The sequence below is a fragment of the Cervus elaphus genome, chromosome 20, assembly GCF_910594005.1.
Source record: "Cervus elaphus chromosome 20, mCerEla1.1, whole genome shotgun sequence".
Classification (NCBI taxonomy): domain Eukaryota; kingdom Metazoa; phylum Chordata; class Mammalia; order Artiodactyla; family Cervidae; genus Cervus; species Cervus elaphus.
In genome coordinates this window covers 105,565,049-105,580,987 of record NC_057834.1, presented here as the reverse complement: position 1 = coordinate 105,580,987, position 15,939 = coordinate 105,565,049, and the positions used below count along the sequence as shown (strand labels likewise).

The 15,939-nt window shown below is 40.1% G+C and overlaps 1 long non-coding RNA gene across 1 annotated transcript in view; it reads right to left on the bottom strand.

The window, feature by feature from the left end:
• LOC122677520 overlaps positions 1–6,826 on the bottom strand; it is a 141,568-nt gene extending 134,742 nt beyond the window's left edge. Inside the window, exon 1 of the long non-coding RNA XR_006335823.1 lies at positions 6,740–6,826. This is a non-coding gene — a long non-coding RNA (uncharacterized LOC122677520). The remainder of the gene's footprint in view (positions 1–6,739) is intronic.
• Positions 6,827–15,939: the final 9,113 nt, after the last annotated feature.

The following is a 15,939-nucleotide window of genomic DNA, read 5'->3' as shown; positions in this document are numbered from 1 at the left end:
GCCTTTTTACTATCTTTCTCTCACTATTTAGGGAGCCCCTACTGTTTGTCCATCATAGAGTTTGACTTCATAGCTACTGAGATAATCAAGACACGGCCCCTGCCCTCAAGCATCTCAAGGTTCAGGAAAGAAGGCTGACTAGGAGGCAGATGGTTCCAGAAAAGGGTGCTAAGAGCTGACTGGAGCAAGGCGCAGATTTTTATGGAAGCACAGAGTGAAGGGACCTAATCCAGTCTCACAGGGCAAAACCAGAAGCAGAAAGGGGTTTCCCTCCACAAAGGAATAATAGTAACAAAACATCAATAACAAAATAATAATTTTGCTTGAAAACTTGTTACATATCAAGAACTATTGACTTTATGCATATTTTGCTAACTTTATATTTATATATATATATTTATATGTATTTATGTATATATTTGTATGTAATATGTATATATTTGTATATATTTAATAACAATTGCTATCTTCTTTTTTCTGATTAGGACTCAGAGAATCAGAGACGGTAAGTAACCTGGGAGTGGTCACACAGTAACTAACCAAGCCAGCATATGGGCAATTGGACTTCAGAAACTGTCTTTCCAATGACTCTGCTATCCAGCCTCTGAAAATCATTGATATTCCATTTCATATTGACTCTTAGCAGCATACAACAAAAGCCAAAAACTCGCCTTGGTATTGCACACCTGTTGGTAGTGAAGTCTTCAAGGTCTTTACCCACACGAACTGCAGTAAACACACAGATAGGAATCCCCCAGTCCCTTAGTTCTTCCAGGTTCTTCCAGGTTCTTCCATTCAGCCAAGGCAGGTGGGTAGCTGATTTGGATAGCACTGGCCACAGACCGCCAGAAAGAGGCTGGAAAGTGACTTGTACTTTGCCCCGGGGGGGGCGGGGTGGGGGCGGCTCTTGTTATGAGAAAATGATTCCTGTTCTAATGTTCCCCCATAGTCATTCGGGCCATACTCCTCATCCATGTCCAGCAGTTTAACCCACCATTTGACTTCATAGCTAAGGGGATTCCGACTTCTTAGAAAACACGTTCCAAGGAAGTAAGAAAGTTTCAATCCGGATGGGCTCATTTCTTGACAAGAGTGCTGTTTTTGCCTCAGATTCATTCACGTGCAGTGGGAAGAAGTATTCAAATGACAAGAGTTAAATTCAAAACATGTAGCCACTTTCTGTTAAATTTTTTTCTGACTGAAAGCAAACCATTTAGATGTTTGTTTCCAAAAAGGCATCTGTCAGCAATCAAAGGGGAAAAATGCATAAAGCAAATGCAATTGTTTGGAGTAGCATTTCCTGGATCATGTTAAATGCTTGAATTGCTCCCCATTATGCTCACCAAATAATTTTATTTCCCACAATAATTGCAATATTTAACATGTTTTATTTAATCTTGTTTTAAGGCTATTAACAACGGGCCACACTGTGAAAAGACTGATTGCTATATGGGAAAGGACAGTTTCCACCAGCCTTTTAGAGAATAATGATAAAGTTAAATGCACCTAATTGTTTTGGATTTAAAACACTATTATCCAATAATATTTCTCATTTCTTTGTTCAAAACTACTGTGCCATCTCCTGTAAAGTCCTCCCGGGTATTCCATCATTCACAGAGTGAAATCTGGACTCCAGTTTACATTATGCCTCATTCATTCATAAATAATGTGTGTGCATGGGGTGTTCTGAGTCTCAGAAATGCAGCTACTCAGATCAGAGACACCTTCAACTTCAGAGTCTGCTGCGGGACAAATTTAGAAATTGTACCCACGAACCTGGACCCACGAATCCAAAATACCCTCGTGCCTTTGTGCTCTAGGAGAAGGCTGAGCAGACTCTAAAGCAAGTGAACTTGGAGGCAATTTGGAAAGGATGAGATGGAACAAGAGGTTGATTCAAAGGCAGAATGCTACCTCATATCTTTTCTTTTTTCTCTTTTTGTTTCTGGTTTATGCTATTTTTACATTTATACAGAATTTTCAACTCTTTTCCTATTTCATTCTCCAAATGGTAAGCTGAAGAAAGACTAGGTCATTTTAATGATGTTGCAGTTATACAAGGCAACAACTGTTTTGACCGGCAGGGTCCATTTGCTTGTGGACACCTAAAGTAACTTAGTATTTCCTGTGCTACTGACTCTCTTTCTCAACAGAGAGGTGACACCAAAATAATAAAGACTACATAATGCTTCTAAGAATAATGGCAATATCCTTATTTGATAATCATTTTCAATATCACCTCCTACACTCATTTGGAGAAATCCCATTAAATGAGGGATGAGAAAGGGGGAAAATGCCATACTTACTATATCTGTGGTTCATTCTGTAAGAAGCAGTCTGTGGATCATGCTTTAAATGCTAAAACATTTCAGGTGCAACTGGATAAAATTTGCTTTGCCGGAATTATGTTTGTCAAAGCAGCCATTTTGCTGATGCTAAGTGGTTAAAATAACACCAACTAAGGAAGAGGTCAGAAATAGGAAAACAAAAGCCACCAAAATTTCACCTCTTTGGAACTGATACTGTGTCCTGAATAAGTTCATCTAAATATTATTCAGCTGAAAACGTTACTAGAAAAAAAATCTTTTGGATAGTTCGGCTGTAAATGCACAACTTTTCAAATAATCACAGTTCAGTTACCCTGAAAAATACCGGAGATAAATTCTCCCATGCTCTGGAGTGCCTATTCAGGAGACCTGGCGTATAAAGAATTCTAATATCACTGCTAGTTTCTTGGAGATGAGCAAATCATTTGTATTTAGGGGGAAAAAGAAAAAAACAGGATGTGTTTGGTACATGGCTCTTATAAAGGTATTTCTGCAGTTCCTAATTTCACACAGTTAGCAAGAATAAAATATAACAAATCCAAGACATCCTTTCTATTTCTTTCTCCGATCTTAGTCCTAAAGTCAAATGACTTGAAATTCAGCAGTGTCTTGGAGGTCTCAGTCAAATTTTTAAAAATTATTTTTACAGCTATTCTTATTGGTAGGTCCATGTGGTGGTTTATTTTTCCTGCTAAAGAAAGGATGTGTGGCTAAAAATCCCTGTGAAGAAGATGGCTTGGTTACAGTAAGGAAATCAGATACAATTTTCCCTTAACAGGGACGTCCTCAGTCAAGTTTAGCCTGAATTGTGTTAACCTGGGTTGATAATAACTGAATCGCTTTATTAATAAACAATGGAAAATCCCAGAATTAACTTTTGTTTAAAAAAAGTTATACCCAAAGATAGACATGGTACCTAACCTAGATGAGAACTTGTGAAATATCAGTAATGTATTTCCTCCTAGAAAAATACACATGTAAATACAACACCAGCAGAACCAAAAAGCAAGGAACCTGAATGTTGTCCTCTCATGTTTTTGTTCCTTTACAACCAAATCAACTGATGCATCATTTTTAAAAATAAGGTAAGTAAGAAAAAATATTTTTTCCCCAGACTTTTTTTTGCTCCTTGGAAAACCTGTTCAGCTGTCCACAGATTTAGTTTTAGACTTTTTGCTTTGCTTCCAACAAGATGTGTAAGACAAGAAAACTGAACTGAACACTTTTTTAAATGCATAGCTCACGTTCCTGAGAAAAGTGGCTGTGAAAAACAGATACTGAATCAGACTTAAAGTCGAAGAAGGGGGGGGGGGGGGTGTAGAAGAAAAAAAAAAAAAGCCCAAAACATCGCATGATAGTCTCTAAGCAGTTCCATCTGTCAAGCAGAAATTTTAGGCTAATAGCCTGTGGCGATCCCTCCGCAGTCCACTACCTGCCTTTGTCCTATTAAATCTCTTTATTCTCCTTAAAAAAAAAAAAAAAAAAAAGAGGGGGGATTGGTTGTTGGAAGGAAAGGAAAAACCTTGCAGACCAAAATCATTTGAGTGATGAAGCCCTAATTTTAACCGCCTCGCTTTGATGTGTGGCAGTGGGTTCTTGCTTTTTAAAAAGGAGAGAGAAGACAGTGCTAGGAGCAGAAGAGTTTTCATCTCCACTTCACCTTGCCACTGGGTCTGTGAGAGATTGGTTCATTGTCAAGGAGATTTTTTTTTTTACCCATGATTCCATATGGTATGGACCGGACTACATGTTGCCCCACATGCCACTGCAAATGTTTTCTCAATTAGGTGTCTTATCTCCCGTGAGTTAGCATCAGATGAAGCTTGCTGACAGCGTAATGGCAGGGAAAGCTTCCGACGGCTCCATCAAATGGCAGCTCTGCTACGACATCTCGGCCAGAACTTGGTGGATGGTGAGTTGGCAGCCGGGGCTGCTTTTTTTTTTTTTTTTTTTCCCTTTTCTATTTTCCCTCCCTCTTTGACAAAATGTCCCAGACCTCACATTCATCAAATTCACATTTGATTTTTTTCACACTCTTCAGTGAGGCAGCCTCACACTGCTTCCTCCTGCCATCCTCTCTCTGCCACTCTGAGACTTGAGTTCCCAGGAAGGCTTGTCCTGCTTTTCCACAGGACAGTGTCTGGGAGTCGTTGCATTTCAGTTTTTTTGTTTGTTTGTTTGTTTTCATTTTTTTTAAGAGAATATCAGAAGTTTTAAGGTAGAGGTGGATATTTTAGCCAAGTCGACCTTGGGGTTTAAAAAAAGAGAGAGAGACATTTATCCTGGCCCTCAGGTTTTAGTCCCTCTCTCTAGCTTTACATCCTCTTTACTTTTGTTTTCAGGGACTCTGGGGTGTGTGGTTTTTCCTTGACTGTGGTATTTTTTGAGGACGCATGTTGGGTGCTGGGAGAAGCTAACCCTGCGTGAGTTCGGGTGTTCGCCCCATTAATTGGATGGCCTGAAGTCACCTGTGGGAGACCTCTGGGTCCCCACTCCCTGTTTTCCATCCGGGACCCACAGCCCTCATTTAACTTTCCCCCGATTGTTTATGTCAAGGCAGATTTTCAGTCTCTCAGGAACTCTAGCGCTGAGTGGGAAAGACTCGCACACCCAATCTTTTCAAAATTCTGGGTCCAAATAAAGTTTTAGTAAAAGTTCCACCCTGCAGCCGCAGAATGAGTTAACTCACATGTCACGGTCAAGCAGGCCAGACAACCTTTGACATCCTTGATCTATAAGAGGTAGAACAAGTTGGGAGGATGCACAATAGCTTATTGTCACGGGGGATGCAAGTCCGATGCGAAGAAAGTCCTCAAATCATTACCGCCCTCGTTAGGGTGGTGTCCGTTAAGGATTAATTCGTTAGCAGCGCATTTCTAGTTTTCCGTAATTATTATTCTTGCAGCAAGCGTGAATTCTTCCAGGGAGTGAAAAAAAAGTTTGCTGCCAGGACAATGAATGTATTATCCGTTCCTAACTGGACCGTGAACTTCAGCTCATTTCACATAGATATCAGTTTAAGAAAAAAAAATGAGAGGGAGAGAGAGGAAGAGAGTGGTGTTGGAGGAGGCTGGCGAATGGAATTACAAGACGGGACAAGTTGGTTTCATTGTATGCTCTCCGGGAAGAGTTCTCCTTTCCTCTTCCTGGACCAGTGGTGGTATCATTTTGGCATGTTTTAGGAATTCTGAGGACTGAGAGACTATTAAAAGTGAGCTTCTGCAGGATTCTGTTCGGCTGCTTCTTGCGGTGCAGCAGGGTGTGCATTCTAAGGACTCTTGAGTTAAAGGTGGTTGTGGGTATGTGTGTCCATATGTGTTTGAACTTGAAATTTCTTAACTAGACCTTAGAAACTTTACCAGTGATTTCAGGACAGTGTTACTCGTGGCTTTTGGCTAATTAGACTAGCAGTAGGCTATTCACTTCCATCCTGAACTTTTATTCAGGGCACTTGTTTTCCCATAAGAGTTTCTGCCAGCAAGAACAAGGTTTGCTTGTATGCAGTGATGTTGTCTATTGCTTTCGCCTTATACAGCTTGTTAAACACTAGAAATGAACATACTGATTGGTTTAGCTATTATTTTCTAAGCTAAGTTGTAAGTTTAAAAAAAAAACTGCACGCTGATGTCATATTCTGGGTGACATTCTACTTCCTTGTATTTCAAGAGTTCATAGATTTTATAGACTGTTACTTTTTATGGCAAATTGTGTCATCTTTTTTTTCTTTCTTGCAAAGATCACCAAATGCTCCTCTTTTTGTAACTCGGAAAACTGTCATTTCTTTTATGTAAAGTTTACTTGGAAGTTGCTTTTCATTTAAAATTATTTTACAGATGTTTTACCGCCGGGAATATAAAATATAAAAGTGGTGGAAACATTTAGCAATGCAGTCGACTAAAAATAAACAATGCTGTAAGCTCACATGCTGCTGTTTAGGCTGCATGCTACAGGAAGTTTCTCCACTTCAGTCCTTCTAGATCTTTGCTTTGAAAAGGAGTGAGAAATCAGAGTGCTCTTTAAAGAAGTTGTAGAAGCTACCATAGAGAATAAATCGATTTTTATTTCCCTCAAAGGTGACCACAGACCACAGCGTTTTAGATCTGCCTATCCCAAATAACTCTAATGTAAACTTCCCATTACTGATGGGAAATTGAGGACTTCGGTGTCCAGAGGGAGAGGATTAATTAAAATTAAAACAAATTTTGCATTTTCTCTTAGCTCTTATCTTTCCTTGAACAGCATTCACTTCCTCTCCCTCCACACCCCCTTGTCACCCCAAACAATTTTTCCCAACTCAAAAAAAAAAAAAGAAAGAAATTTTTAGACATGCCCCTAGCTGATATGCTTCTTTAGCCAAAGAACAGTACAAGATCCGAGTTTCGCACTAAAGGCAAATAAAGCTTTAAAATTACCTCATGCGTCATCTGGCTGCACGGACTCCGGGCTGCATAGTGGGAACCTCCGGCTTGGTCCGCCCAGCATACAAAGGCAACTCAGTGAATGCCCCCTCCGCCCGTGGAGGCTCGGCCTCAGCTGCCAGCACCGGGATATGCAATTTTGCTTTTTAATGAATCGTAAACAATTTGTATGGCAAATGAGTTTGTTTGTTTTAGTTTGGGGGCATATGTTGGACCAGGTTGTAGACATCCATTACCTACTCCAAATTTGGGGGGTGAGAATGGAGAGAGAGCCCCGGATCATTTTTATTTTTCTAAATAATAAAGACCCTACTAGAATGAAAGAAACCAGTTAATCAAAGACTGAGAGTAACAACCTCTCTCATCTTTCCTCTCTCTCCCTGACCATCCCCACCCCCTCTCCTAATGTACGCTGGCTTACAGTAGGGTTTTAACTTCACTTTTTGATAACTAATTGGAGAGCAGTTGACTAAATTAATCAGGGGCTTTTTGAAGTACAAATTTTAGCTTTGTCTATATAAAGCTACTTTCGTCTGAGAAACAAGTGTTTTAAAATGAGAAATACTGAGAAGTGCCTTCTCTGTCTTCTATCACTTTTTTTTTTTTTTTTTGGCTGAAGCTAATGCTGTGTTGAAGGACGTAGGGTATAAGAAATGCTAACTACACTTTCGTTATCAAAATGGAATAAGAAACGGGTCTTGATATGCAAAAGTCAAATGATAACTTTTATTCCAACCCAAGAAGTTGTAAACAACTTAGAAGTTAACAAGCGACCTGGGTTCAAGCATGTACATTTTAACAGTAATTACCTTTGGCGCTCCCACTTATGAGAAATCTTTTGATATCTGAGCCACTTCTCTAATGCTTTAATCATGCAAATCAAGAAATAGATATTACATATCAACTTAATCTAGCTATGTTGTGACATCTCTATTTGAAACCTTCCGGCATAAAACTCCGGAAAACCCTTGTGAAATTTTCCTTCACTCCAAATGATATGGAAGTGCCTTGAATGTCTGTATATGCTTCAAAATATAATTCTAACCAGTAGAGTTACCTTCATTCTACCTACTTGGCGTTAAAGTAAAGGCAGAATAAACCTTCTCCTCTTCCTAATGATTAGCTGATATCAAGGTACTATAGGATTATTTTTATGTGAACTACGAATTTGTCTTGCTTCTGTGATCAAATTTTAAAACTCACAGTGACTATTAAATGAAGGCTGTTGAAGCATCCTGCATCTCCATCATCCCATCCTAGGCTCCCAAGCACTTATTTTGGAAGTATTCTCTTTAGAAATTGCCATACAATTTTTCAGTCAAGAACTATCCAAATTTTTACATCTCAGATTTTGTGTGCCATGAAAATACTTGGGCAGGAAGGATATGCTATGTCTTATAATGTAAATGCCTTTAAAAATATACATTTATGCATATATAGACAGATAGGTATAGATAAATTAGCAAGGTACTTCTATGAAATACTGTCTTTCTGTGCTCAACAATTTAAAAACCTCTCAACTCCAGCCTACTTCTCAAATGATTGGCAGTCCTAACCACTGCAGACACAAAAACTCATATTTCAAGCAAACCTTTTGTTGTTATTTGCTTAGTTTCACATCTTATGTTATATTTATTGTTTCAATTTTTGAACTGTTATTTCTCAATGAAACAACTTTCGTTAGATATTGGCTTCCATATTCCTAAGAAGATATTGCTTAATGAAAATTTTTCTGTGCATCTGCTCTAGCTCTTTCATGATGATGAGTAAAATAACTTGGAATTCGCTACAATAGCCATAAAATGAAAAGAATTAAAATCAGGGAATTTCAAAAATAATAAATCTCATATGCTCAGCATCCAGTATTTTATCAAAAGAAAGTGCTCATGATAAACAGATCTACACACATTTATTTCAATCATTTACACACTCCACATGAACTTGTTTTTAAATATACAGTTGCCTTATTTTTATCGATCATTATAAAGATGTGCAACTCTATTAATTAACCTAAGAAAATGCATCAATTTTTCAAAGGTCTCTGTACACCCCAAAAACTATTTTCTCACAGTATTAACAATAATCAATTGAATGAAGTAGAATATTTTTCTCCCACATACACTAAGAAATTATCCTTATCATTTTCTTTTTGGTTAGCCTTACACAACATTTTTCAAAGTACCATTTGCTATACTTAGAAACAGATACATTAAGCTATGTTCCTATTTTTTTCTTTAAATCAAATTATGATCCAAATATACTTCATCCAGAAATGTGATTGGTTACTTAAGTTAGCCTATGTACTTCTACTATCTTTTTTAAAATCTTTATTTCCTGTTATTACACTCATATTTCTCCTGTGAACTTTAAACAGTAAAATAAGTGCTTTGTCCTTACTTATTTTCTAGTTGATTTTCCTTCACCTGTCCCGAATATTGTCAGGAATGTTTCTAATTTAAAACCAAAAGAATCAGGGGCTGATTAGAAGACAGGAAATTGGAGGATTAAACTGTCTGGTTGAACTTCCTTTACTTATCAGCACTCAGTAATTCACACTGGATTACAAACTCAACAGGACAATTTTTACAATGCATTGTTCCTTCTGGATGTTTACATATATACAGTGTCTCTGAGGGAGTGTGTATGCACATATGTGTGTGTATGTACATGTGCACGCTATCTGTGTCTGTGTATGCATTCATGAGCATGGGAGAAAAGAGTCAGCAGCTGGTAGTTATAAGTAGATGCTTTTAAGAGGAACAGTTTTAAACCAAAGGGGCTTATACTAGTGGTATGAAAGTTCATTCAAAGACTGTAATCCCAGGATATTCTCAAAACTTTCTTATTAAAACAGTTCTGTGAAACCAAGCAAATAAGGATATACTACGAAGGAGAAAGCAAGATGCACTATTTGAGAAGTGAAAAGTAGCTGGTGGTCCCTTATGCAGTTCATCTCTCCATAGTTCTGCTCCAAAATCCCAATACCCATATGATGAGTGAGTAGGGATGGTGAGAGGGTTCATCTAAGAGGCTTCCCAAGACCTCTTGAGATCCCCTTGGCACCGGCTGAGGAAGGACTCTCTCTTACTGGGATAGCAGGTTTGAACGTTTCAGGTGATCTTATACTGTGGAGTGAGTGAGTGGCAGGGAATTAAGTAACAAACCAGTGCAAGTAGGTTAGGGTTCATCTCATGCCATTAGATCATTTAAATTTGAAAATAAATAAAAAATAAACCACCACCCTCGATTTTTACCGTATCATATGTATTTGCAGAGCTATGTTCTAGAAACCATGCTGAGAATTCTTTTTCCTGACTCCACTCTGCTCACCAGTCTTGTCCTCAATAAATATTTGTGGATGTGGCTTAAGAGAGCTCCAGAATAATATCTAACAGTTTTTCCTGCTTCTAATTGAAATGGTACATTCTACTGAGAAAAATAGATGGAAAAAAATGTGGACTATGTGATCTAGCAAAATGAATTGGTCAGTTACACTAGTAGGTGTGGGGGTTAAAACTCAGGAGCTTATTTTGGTGGTCTTTCATTCATTCCCCAAATATGTGCTGAGCCCTGACTGAGAGTCTGGGACACAGGGGGTTAGGAAGTCAACCCGCTGCTTCTGTCAGATGCCATCATTTAAGCTTTAAATGTTCTCAGATGCCAACCTCTCTCACCTAACTGAAAATTTCATCCTAACAGCTAGCATTTATTGAATACAAACTGTCTACTAGAATCTCTCCTAGGTGCTTCAGGTTTTTTTTTTTTTTTTTCATTTAATCCTCATCATAAATATGAGGTGGTAGTGCCTCACTTTACATAGAAAGGAACCAAGACTTAGGAAAGGAGGCACACTGCCCAAGGATGGCCACACACCTAGAATGAGCTGCTCAGACCACATGCCCACTGGCTTCATCTTGGATCAAACTTGTCATGAAAAAGTTGATTCTTTTAGCACTAGAAGATGTTACAGAACTTTGTAGGATTAGGATCATGCATCCATTTGTATAATGGTATTGTGGGGGCACAAGTCTGTTTGCTAAGAAAATGGAGACACAGAAATTACAATGTGTTGAAAAGCAAGACAGGACACTGGTCTCATGATGCCCAGTCCCTGTTCTGGAAGAGTTGTACAAAAAAAAAAAAATGTTTCTATGTGACAGAAACTTGTCACCAACTGACAAACTCATAAGAGACATGAGAGAGTCTGATGCAAAGAATTACCCCGTCTTATTAAAATAAAAATTTTCATCAGAAGATAGATGGCTCAGGGAAAACCCAGAGTGCTTAAGTTCTTGCTGAATATTAGGGACATTTTTTTCTCTAAGAAATGTAATCTATATTTAGCAAATATTTCACTTGTAGTTTTTTTTTTCACCCCCCCTCACTTGTAGTTTTAAGTGGAGCCTACCGTTTTAAAAAGAACATCCTTCCAAAGACAGGTTCCTGGAGCTTTTCTTTCCCTCTAATATGCTGAAATACCAACATAGAACAGTATTGCTGTTTAATATTTTCCCTTGCCCCGTGAATCACCAATTAAAGGTTTATTCCACCATACTTTTCTGTAAGAGACAATACAATGCAGGATATATACTGCCTAATGGCAAAGATCTTAATATACTCCCTATAAGTAAACATCTATTTTCCAGACAACTGCTGACCATAAGAAATATGTCTCAGCCAGAACTCTTTAATGGTGCCACATGTTGGACAGATTTTTCTATTCTTCATACTCCAAATTTCTTTTGTGATCTTTGATGCATACATGCTATCCCTGGCTGTTTGAAATGGATGATAATTGGGAATAATGACCAGGTTAGAGGTGGGGATGTATGCTGGGCAAAGCAGTCCTCCACCAGGTCACAGTGCCACAGACCAGGGAGCAGGGGGCAGTGCTCGTAGCGGGGATTTCATGCTTGTGAACTGAATTAGACATTCAATTAATGCAGCTGACCCTTCTCACCTCAGTAGGTACCACATTGCATGCACCATCTCCCCACATGACCTAGGTGTCAACAAAGTCTATACCCATATATTGTCTGAGCATGCTCTTCCCAGGATGGTCCCATCTGCCTCCCCAACCCCTAAATTGTCATCAGCCACCCTCTCCCCGCTGCCCCAGAGATGCACGACTCTCGTCCTGCTGATGAAATGCCTTAGCAGCTGGGTTTGATAAGCTCCCTTACATGTTGAAAAACTAAACATTGTGGGCTAAATAATTGATTTCACCCGTTCATTTAAGCATCAATTAAAATCATCACAAATTGTTTTGTTGTGTTTTAAGAAAAGCATCAACTTCGATTCTCATTTTTCTGCATATGTGAGAAACAACTTAGTAACAGTTGAATGAAGCCTTAGTAACAGGTGCTAAAGCCTGGTCTCCCTCCTAGTGATGAGGGGGACTCCTAAAACCCTTGTAACCCATTACCCAACGCTGGGTACAAGTTGATGGAGTATTATCTGTAGAACTGCCTAAGAAAGAAAAGAACAAAAGGGGAATTACTACAGGAGGTGTTGATGTAATTTCTCCATTGAAAACTCCAGGAATGAGAAAGCTTCTTGCAGGGGGCCACATACACAAATATTTTCAGACCAGGTCAGCCACAATGAGGATGCAATAAACTGGTAGGAACAGTGGGATCTATGAGAAACTGGAGAGTGATACCTACTTACCACTAAACAACAGTGAAAACAACACCACATTCACCATACAAAACTCATCTGCTATCCCGGGGGCCTAAAACGATTGAGTGCAGACCGTGGATCAGAAGATAGACTGGGATTCCAGCATCAAAGTGTTTCACTCCACAAAAAGCGAGGAACTTAAAGGCAAATACCCCTGGGGGAAAGATCATAGCAACGTAAACTGCATAAACTACATCGCAGGTTCAGCCGTTCACATCTGATGCTTTTCCCCTGGCAGGCTTTTGTGAGTGGGAGAAGGGGGGCAGAGACCCCTTCTGCCTTTTGGTAAGTATCCAAAATAGGGGGTGGGGCCCTCAAGCAGGAAAGGCTATCAGCAGAAAGGGGAGCGAGGAGATATGGGAGGATGTGGAAAGCATGCAGAGATGGGAGCTTGGTGGTAGCACCAGACACGCTTGCTGAACCTCATCTTCCCACCCCAATTCCCTTTACTCTAGCCCCAGGTTTCTCAAAGTGGCCTTAGTACCCCTAGGCTTTTGTGGAGCGTTCTAGAAAAGGATACTTCAGTGGCACACAGCGGGGTACTCATGCCTTTCTCTCCACCCAGCAAATTCTACCCTCCTGAAGGTCCAGGATGAATGAAGCCTTCCCAGGTTCCCCAGAGGCAAAATGAGTCACTTCCCCACTGCCTCCTGGCCCCACAGCCCATTGCTCATAGTATTAAGACTCTGAGGAAATTGTGTTGGTGTTATTCTGTTTACTGTCCTGCTCCACTATGTTACTTGCTCCATTAGAATGGAGTCTAGGTCTCAGTGTTCCTTTTATCTCCAGTCACAGAGGTAAAAAGCCTGTGCCAAGTACCCCCCAAGAAAGTGGTTCTGTGCTGCTCAGTCAGCAGTTGGAGAAGTGAGGGCAATCAGAACTAGATGGCCTTCCCTGACTCTGCTTCCACCTCCGTGAGTGCCAGAGGTCATTCAGCACTGTTGCCTGGCCGTGTTTTTGTGGGGAGTTTTCACTGCTGTGTGCTCACTGCTTGCTCTGCATGGGCACTGGACCCGGCAAACACACTGCACAAGTGTGAGCTAATCCTCAAAACCTGGAAACAGAGACGCAGGCGTGGAGGACAAGTGTATGGAAACCAAGGGGGAAGGGTGAACTGGGAGACTGGGGTTGACATGTATACACTACTGTGTATAAAATAGGTAACGATAACCCTATATGCAAAACAGAAAAAGAGACACAGATTTACAGAACAGACTTTTAGACTCTGTGGGAGAAGACAAGGGTGGGATGTTCAGAGAGAGCAGCACTGAAACAAGTATACTATCAAGGGTGAAACAGATCACCAGCCCAGGTTGGATGCATGAGACAAGTGCTCAGGGCTGGTGTACCGAGAAGACCCAGAGGGATGGGATGGAGAGGGAGGTGGGAGGGGGGATCGGGATGGGGAACACATGTAAATCCATGGCTGATTCATGTCAATGTATGGAAAAAAACCACTACAATATTGTAAAATAATTAGCCTCCAACTAATAAAAATACATGGGGAAAAAAAAATAGGTAACGAGAAATTCCCAGGTTGCATTAGTGGTAAAGAACCCACCTGCCAAAACAGGAGACGCAAGAGACTCGGGTTCCAGCCCTGGGTTGGGAAGATCCCCTGGAGTAGGAAATGGTAAGCCACCCCAGTATTCTTGTCTGGAAAATTAAATGGACTGAGGAGCCTGGCAGGCTACGGTCCATGGTGCCGCAAAGAGTCGACACGATGGAGAAACTGAGCACAAAAAGCTATGAGAATCTAGAGTATAACACACTCTACTTATTGCTCTGTGGTGGCCTAAATGGGAAGGAAATCCAAAAAAGAGGGGATATGTGTATACATATCGGAGAAGGCAATGGCAAACCACTCCAGTACTCTTGCCTGGAAAATCCCATGGACGGAGGAGCCTGGTGGGCTGCAGGCCATGGGGTCTCGAAGAGTCGGACACGACTGAGCGACTTAGCAGCAGCAGCAGCATGTATACATATAGCTGATACACTCCGCTGTCCAGTAGAAACTAACACAATATTGTAAAGTGACTTTACTCCAGTATATATGTTTTAAAACCCTTTCTGTGACACCAGTATCATTATCTCCCCTCCACCAATGAGGAAACCGGGTAGAGGTAAAGAAGCTAGTGAAATAGTTGGAGAAATTCTCAAGCTGTGTCTTTCACTCCTACACCGTAGTAACACCAAGATACCCAACACTGCCACAGTGTGACCCCATCTCAAAAGAAAAAGACTGTGATAAGTAAATGGGGACAAAGTTTCACTCCATTTCACGAAGGACAAGGGGAAGTCCCAGACTCTAAAGCTCCCCCTGAAGTCAAAATCACAAAAGAGTGGGTCAAGATCTGGGGTCTCTAGTGATCTTTCCACTAAATACCCATGGTACCATAGTCATAGTGTATGGTATTGTGTAATTAAAAGCAAACAAGTGTCTTCCACCCCCTCTGAGGATTACAGGAGATTTTCATTGTTTTTCTCTCTGCTTGTCTGTATTTTTTTTATTTCTCTATGATGAGCATATATTTTTATTTATAAAAATGATATTTAATGAAATCATACTCCCTAACAATATTAATCCTGTTTCCTTAATCTCATGAAACAGAAGTAGCACCAGCTGCAAACATGCATGGACATCACAGGACCTTGGACTCTGAGGATGTGCATGTTTTCAAAGTTGAGTGATGTCCATTTATTCATTAACTTCCATACTTGGCTGCTATTTTTAAGATTTCCTTTCCTATAATGGGTCCTGTGGGTCTTCCCATCCCCCAGTGTAGCATAGCAATTAGGAATATAGATTTCAGATTCAGGTGGACCTGAGTGAATCTTGGCCTTGCTTTGGGTGGACAGTATGACTATGGACAGTGACAGAAAAATTTTGAATCAGGTTCCTGAAACCTGAAAATATAATAATCACCATAGTGCTGATGTGAGGTTTAAATGAAACAAGGCATATTGCACAAGCCAGAAACCTGGGAGGCGTTCTAACACCTTCCTCTTGCTTATTCCATGTACCTAACTTAAAATTAATCTCATTGAATTTACCTCCTAAACAGCTCCCAAATTCATCTCCATCACCCCCCTGCAGTCTAAGCTACCGTCACGTCTAGCCGGTATTGCCGCAGTAGCCTCCTCACTGGTTTCATTACATGCATGTTTGCCCCCCGCAATTTATTCTTAACACTTAAGGCTAAAGGATCTTTTCAAACACCAGTAATCTGTGATTTCAATGGATTACACTTTCTTTTAGATTAAGTCCTTAAAAAGGCCTGCATGGGGTTGCCTCTCCAAGCTTGTCTGGGGCCATTCTTCTCTCTGAACATACTCCAGCTAGTTAGTTAACTTACTTTTAGTTCCTTGAAATGCCCAAAATGTCACATCCTATAAATAACCTTCTCTTTTCTCTAGAACGTATTCTCTTGTAGTTAACATTTCCATACCTACTGTTCTCAATACAAACATGGCTATTTCAGGAAGCCTTCCCTGTCCCCAGATCGTATCAG